Raw genomic sequence first — 7,151 nt, forward strand, 5'->3', positions numbered from 1 at the left:
TCTTCGGGGGGCATATTTATTTCTTTTTGTGATTTCTTGGTCGTTTGGGGCCATTATTATTATTATTATTATTATTATTATTATTATTATTATTATTATTATTATTATTATTATTATTATTATTATTATTATTATTATTATTATTATTATTATTATTATTATTATTATTATTATTATTATTATTATTATTATTATTATTATTATTATTATTATTATTATTATTATTATTATTATTATTATTATTATTATTATTATTATTATTATTATTATTATTATTATTATTATTATTATTATTATTATTATTATTATTATTATTATTATTATTATTATTATTATTATTATTGTTGTTGTTGTTGTTGTTGTAGCCTTGTGAGACGTTGTATATTTTGGGTTGTTGTGACACGATGGTAGTGGTATAGTTACAAGGGAAACTCTGCCAAAAATTTTATAAGATCCCTAAGAGTATAACATTCGAGGATGAATGCTCCTAAGGGGGGAAGGATGTTACACCTTGGAAAATTTTGTGTCGTTTGCATTATAAGTGAACTGAAGTAAGCCCAAAGTGGACATGAAGCCCTTACAAGGTAAGCAGAATATCTAATAATTTTAGGTATGTACCTTAAGGTTTCAGAGTTAAATAAATTGGCGGAAGCAAGTTCGTTGAAGGTTAGAATTGGTGTTATGTTTTTGGAAGGGTTTGCATCATTTGTACAATAAATTGTTTAGCATTATCTTGAGAGGTAGTTATAGGGCTCCTTATATGTTTAATGAAGGTTTACATAAGTTTCAAGATGGTATCATAAGGATTGGAGGTCAAACAAATCGGAAAGCATGCATTTTTCTCGAAAATTGGAGTTTGTGGGCAGTTTGCGGCCGCATACTGAGTTTGTTGTGCAGAATATGGGCCAAAACTCCCAATTTTAGGGTAAATTACTTTATCTAGCACCTCCCCATATTGTGGAGGGATTATGCGGCCGTAAGTCCCATTGCTTGGTCTCTCCCCATGACACGGGGTGGTGGGGGTCATTTTGAGGCCTTTTAATATCCAAAAGATTCCATTTTTCATATCCACTTTCCACACTTCTCTACCCATATTATTATAGTGTTCTTGAAGGTTATCCATCATTCTAAAACCTTCCACACCATCACAAGAGAATATTAAACCTTAAAACCCAAAGAGAATCCATGGAAGATGATTATTCTTGCCTCTACTCAATGTTGTGATTAATTTGGTCTTGAAAGGAGTTGGGTGAGATGAGGTTATTCTATTATAAGGTATGTTCATCATCTCATTTCTATGATTGAGTTGACTTAAAGGTTTAACAAGTCTTGGAAAGAAAACGAATCATAGTGGAGAAGTCGCAAGGTATTAAATTAAAGTTGATGGCTATGAGTTGAATTTGAAAGGGAATTTTGGATTAATTTAAGTTTAGTTTGAATGGAATATTTTGATTATGGTATTTTTGATGTTGTTATTATTGATTGGGAGTTGTTTTGGAATTTTGCAAAAGTAGATAAAATTAGGGAAGTGTTGTCCAAATTTCACTAGCTCACTAATTACTCTAGTTTGAACTTATGAGTGTTTTCAGGACTTAACTCTAGTATGATTCCTCTTGAATGTAGATTTGCGAACTTGGAAGAAAAACGTTAAGTAGTTAAGGAGACGAAAAGGTATGTTAAGGCTAACCCTTTCCTTCCTATGGCATGATCACTTTGATACGAACATATATCTGGCCTCCATGATGACTCCATTTCAAAAAATACTAAAGCTTATAGTTCTTGATGTTCTTATGATATTATTTGACTTTGTTTCATGATTATTGATCTTGTTCATTGTTGTTGATCTCCTCTTATAGTAATTGTTCCTTCAAGGTGTGATATAGTGATGATGATGGTTCCATAATAGTAATCGGAGGTCACATTCACTACGATGGAGGTTGTAACATTTTATTTGGACTCTCATGCATTATTTATATATATGTAACTATTTTCTCACACCGAGCCGCGCTATAGTCGGCCGAGTACGACATGTAGATGTGCACGCACCAACACGGTTGGTGCGTTATGATGTTACACGGATTGATGCCCCGAGATTTCGGGTTGATAATGATATATGATGATTAAACCGAGCCTATATGGGCAGTTGGGCATTACATATCTATGTATGAAAGTGTTTTTTTCTTCAAAAAGCTAAACGCATGCATGATATCCGCCTTAAGAGGCATTCGAGGTATAGGTTGATATCTTTATCTTATGTTATCTTCATACTTTCATTATTTTGTTTCTCTAGCCTTACATACTCGGTACATTATTCGTATTGACGTCCTTTTATTTGTGGACGCTGCGTTCATGCCCGCAGGTGGACAGGGAGACAGACTAGACCCCTAGGCTGCTTCATTAGTGATTGTACAGGAGTGCTCCATTTGTTTTGGAGTTGCGATTATGCTGGTATTATTCTCTTGTGTACATATATGGGCATAATGTGGTCACATCTCGTCTTTATGATGTTATGCACTCCATGTAGAGGCTCGTAGAAAGATGTGTATAGTTGGATGTTCTATGACCATTTCTATTCATATTTTTGTATATCATTTTTTTTGTAGCCTTGTCGGCTTGTATATATGGGCATAGTTGATGGTGATTATATAGATGTGCATTCATCTCTTAGATTCACGTCCTTACAGTTTATGATATTTATGAGTTATCTTTGTGGTCCACCTAGATATGATTATGAGATGTTTGTCTAGAGGTGCTCGGTAGGTTAGCTCCGGGTGCCCGTCATGGCTCTCAGGTTGGGTCGTGACAGTTCATTATAAATAAACATCAACTTTTGAAAGTACTTCATTTCGAACAAACATGAAACTTTGCAAACAGAATTTTATTACCGAATAAACTCACCATATGCTTAGGATGTTGACTAAAGGATTCAAATTTCTTTAAGAGACATGGTACAAACATCTTACGATTAAACAACTTATCGTCTATATACTCGCAAAATGTCACGACCCGAATATCGTCGTGATGGCACCCACACTAACCCCCCGGTGGGCGAACCATCCCCTTAATCAATTACTTATTCAATTTCCAAAATAACATAAATAGCAAGGTCAATAAATAATAGTCGGAGTAAATGCCATAAATAATAATAAGTGCGGAAATACTAATCATAATACAACCCGAGAAAATAAAGTCATAGTACAAAACGTCTCTCAAAACACGTCTTGGAATAATACATACGTACGAGCATAAATAAATCTCACTAAAGATAGAGTAATAGAAAATAGGAGATGAAAGTCCGGGGGTACAGACCGGAAGATGCCCACCCTCGGAATCTCGGTCAAATGGCCTCGAAGGCTAGAAACGGTGTCTACGGATGATAATCTACTCACTGTGATACGCACTCGAGAGGGTGCAGTGAGGTAGTATAAGTACACACACATACTGGTAAGCATCATAGGACAACTAAGTGTAACGACCCATTTTGTCGTTACTTAAATTTGAGGAAATTTGCAACTCTGATGCCTTGAAAATGTCTTCGTTCGGTTATATTTACGAAAATTGCTAATTCAATTAAAAAAAGCCGTTGTGCGCATCACGTGAGAGCTTGAAATGTGGGCCACCAGGTCCAGTTGGGCCACCAAAACGTCTATAAAGGCGCTACAGCGGCGGCGCTGTAGCGGTGGAATCACAGCCATTGCGGTAAGTGTGTTCGGCCAGTGGGCTACCATGGCGGCCACTCAGCCTCCCTAGCGAAGACTTGTGAAACGTGAACATACCTAATCGATTCACTTACGGTGAAAATACCTTCTTAAGAGTTCATTTTCGAATTAGCCCCATTTTTCTCAAAAACCCTAAGTCCAACCGCCTTGGTCTTTTGGGGAGCCTAAAATCATATTTTTGTTAGGAATGTAAATCCTCGCATCCTTTTAATTCCTCCTTCACATAGTAATTTTTCTAAAAGTCTTCACCTAGTGAGCTAATAAAATGGTCATCACTAACCCTAGGTGAGAGAATACGATTGGTTAGTTGATTAACATGTGTAGTTCTTTGATTTAAATCTCTCATGTTTTTCACCCTAAATTGGTTGATAATCTAGATTCCTATCTTCTCCCTAATGGTAAATGAATTCTCCATGGATATTGGAAATGGGTTTTCTCAAGAAAGTAGTTAAAAATGGCAACTTGGTCTAGCAATAACTCCTTATGATTAGGAAAAGAATTCCTTTGGTAATGAAAGCCTAGAAATCTAAGGTGGTCCAAATTCCTAAATATTTCTTATCAATCCGAAATCCATTACAAAGTGTGTTTGTGGTGATTCCGGCCTTGGCTCTCATGGGTATTTCAAGTTCCTTCATTCGGGTTACGACGTAATGAACAAATTGAAGGTCTACAGATGTTCGTGGAACCCGCTCGGCCTCGAGGTAGTAGATAGACTTCCCTTTTTGGTAGACTCCGGTTGATTTACATATTCGTGTATTAGAAGAAACGGAGAATACATGTATAGGTATTGGAGATTTGGGATGGACCTTTAGGATGGTACTGTTGTGTGGCATTTGTGTTCGAGCTCGTGGCCTGTAGATTCTCAGGATTCTTATGTAGAATTTCATTGAATATCGGTGGTACATTTGTGACTTGGAAGTAGTTGTTGTTAATTATTTTTCTATACTCCTTGGTGAGAAGTTCCATAAGGTGTGCTTAATTAGATTCTATGCTTATAATACTGAATCTTCTTAATATTAAAATGGGTAAATATGCTAAGAGACGAAATGGATTCTAGGCGGGTATTGGGTAAGTTTGAGAATAAAGTCGAATTGTCATGTATTAATCTTGATAGATAGTAAGAAAGTGAGGTAATAGGTCTCGTGGCTTGATTGTTCTATTGTGTTGGTTTGATGCCACGTGTTGTTAGCAGATATGTGGAATGGTCGTTCCATCTTGATTGTGAGATTGTAGTATCTTATGTGTTGACGTTGATACAAGGATAGCGTTCTATATGACTTGTGTATTCTTTGATAATATTGTTAGCATACCCATGTTTACTTGTGACACTGATATATTGTTGGCGTACTCATTATGGTACTTGTGATATTGATACGATTATTTATGTTGATATATGCATTACACGTACTCTCATGATATCTTTGATGATACATTTGTAGTACTTGATGAAACATTGTGATGGGTGGGCTCGATTTTTAAATGAGAATGATGTGAGAGTCTGATATCCAATGTTAGTCTCGGAATCGTAGATTAAGTGAGTGCATGGACTCCGCGAGTCCCCCATGGTGGTGCCGGGGAGAACCCCCTATGGGCAAAGATTCGAAGTCTCTTCAGTATGTTAGACAAAGATCGGGACGAGTGGCACTAAGACTTCGTGAGTCATCTTGGGTTGTCTTTACCGAGACGTCGATATTTTATCCGGGAGTGCAATGTGTACACGATTGCATGGTATTGCATTGCGTCATAACTATATTGAGATGATTAATTAGTTACTTTCTACTTGTGATCTTTGGTTTCGAATTTAGTCACATTAGAATTTGGTATATTTGGGTTTAGATGTTCTACTTAGGCGATGACATATACTTGGTTACGATTATGGCTGCCATATACTTGTTAATTTATCCCTTAGATTGTCGTAGGATCAGTTATATTGTGGCTTACATAAGGATGTAGGATAAGGAATACCCTAATGATGAGTGGACTCCTGTACTAAGAACGAATGGCATAATGGTATATGACTGGCGTAAACTGTTGTGTAATTGATTTGTGGCGAGTAGAGGAGAGTTTGCATGATGTTAAGAGTGCGATGTTATAACGAATGGTAAATAGATGTATGGTATTGATCTAGTTGCTTATCACCTTGTTTGTGGATTCTTTTCTTGTGTGTTTCTAACCATCGTCGGCCTATGATGCTTACTTAGTACGTGTGATTGTACTGATACTACTCTTGCTACATCCCTTTTGGGTTGTAGAATGTTTCAGGTGATTGATTGATGTACGTTGGAAAATGCATGGTACCTGTCTTGAAGATCTCCTGCCACTTCATTCCGGGAGGGAGGATTAGTCTTATAGTTGTATTCCATTCTGAAATTTATGTTAGTCACTCTTGTACTAGTCTAGACCAGGTCATGGGAAGTCGGATTGAGTCTGTAATTATTTAACTGTTGTAATCATTTTCAAATCTTGAGTTTAGTAAATAAATTGATTTCTCGTTAATTATATGTATCTACTGGATTAAAATGGATTGTCTTTACTTGGTTGATGTATTATTTGACTGAGGGTTCGTCGACCGAGGAGGGAAAGGCAGGTGGCGCTATCATAAATTGGGTCGTGACACTAAGATTAGCTCATGCATACACATATAGAATCAAACAAGATAAGCAGGTAGGCACAAACATCCACATAAGTTACAACTGATAAATAACCGAATCATAGCCTAAGGTGAAGCATCTAAATACATGTCTGCCAAGTCGTCCACTATACCCCAGAATCGACACAATATAAATACAACCACAATGCAATAAATAGGAGTAAAATGTGATAATGATAGATGTCATGTAATGAGATGGGTGTCAATGCAATGGCCAACAATACAACCTGTACACATAGGCTCTGGACTGAATCTCAACGTTTTGGCAGTCATGACTCGCGGGGGACCGATGGCGTCCATGCACTACTCGCTCCGAAATAGACCTCGAACATGAGCCGTATACCTTTCGCTGCGAAACGGGCCGCAGGCACGGATTCATAACATACCTTCCTCAAAAGTTCCACACTCTCTTTCATAGTTGCCATAAGTCTTTCATCAATCCTTTCTTAACCATTTCCATCATTTATAGTGAATGAATGCAAGAATGAGATAGCAACGAAACTAAGCCAATGCGTATGCTATGGAGATCATAAGCACCATAAGCCATAACAAGACTGGTATGAATCACAACAACCATGGAAAATAGAAATAGCATAGAGTTCAATCATCATAATGAACCTATCACCTCATATCACCCAAATCACAATAAAAAGTACACCTCATGTCACAATGCGTAAAATAACGGCAACGAGCCTGTATAATATGAAATCATACCAATCTAAGAGTAAATCCATCCTAACATCGTGTATGAAGATCTAATCATGCTTTCTCCAGTCAATTCT

Source organism: Lycium ferocissimum, chromosome 6 (genome assembly GCF_029784015.1).
Source record: "Lycium ferocissimum isolate CSIRO_LF1 chromosome 6, AGI_CSIRO_Lferr_CH_V1, whole genome shotgun sequence".
Taxonomy (NCBI): domain Eukaryota; kingdom Viridiplantae; phylum Streptophyta; class Magnoliopsida; order Solanales; family Solanaceae; genus Lycium; species Lycium ferocissimum.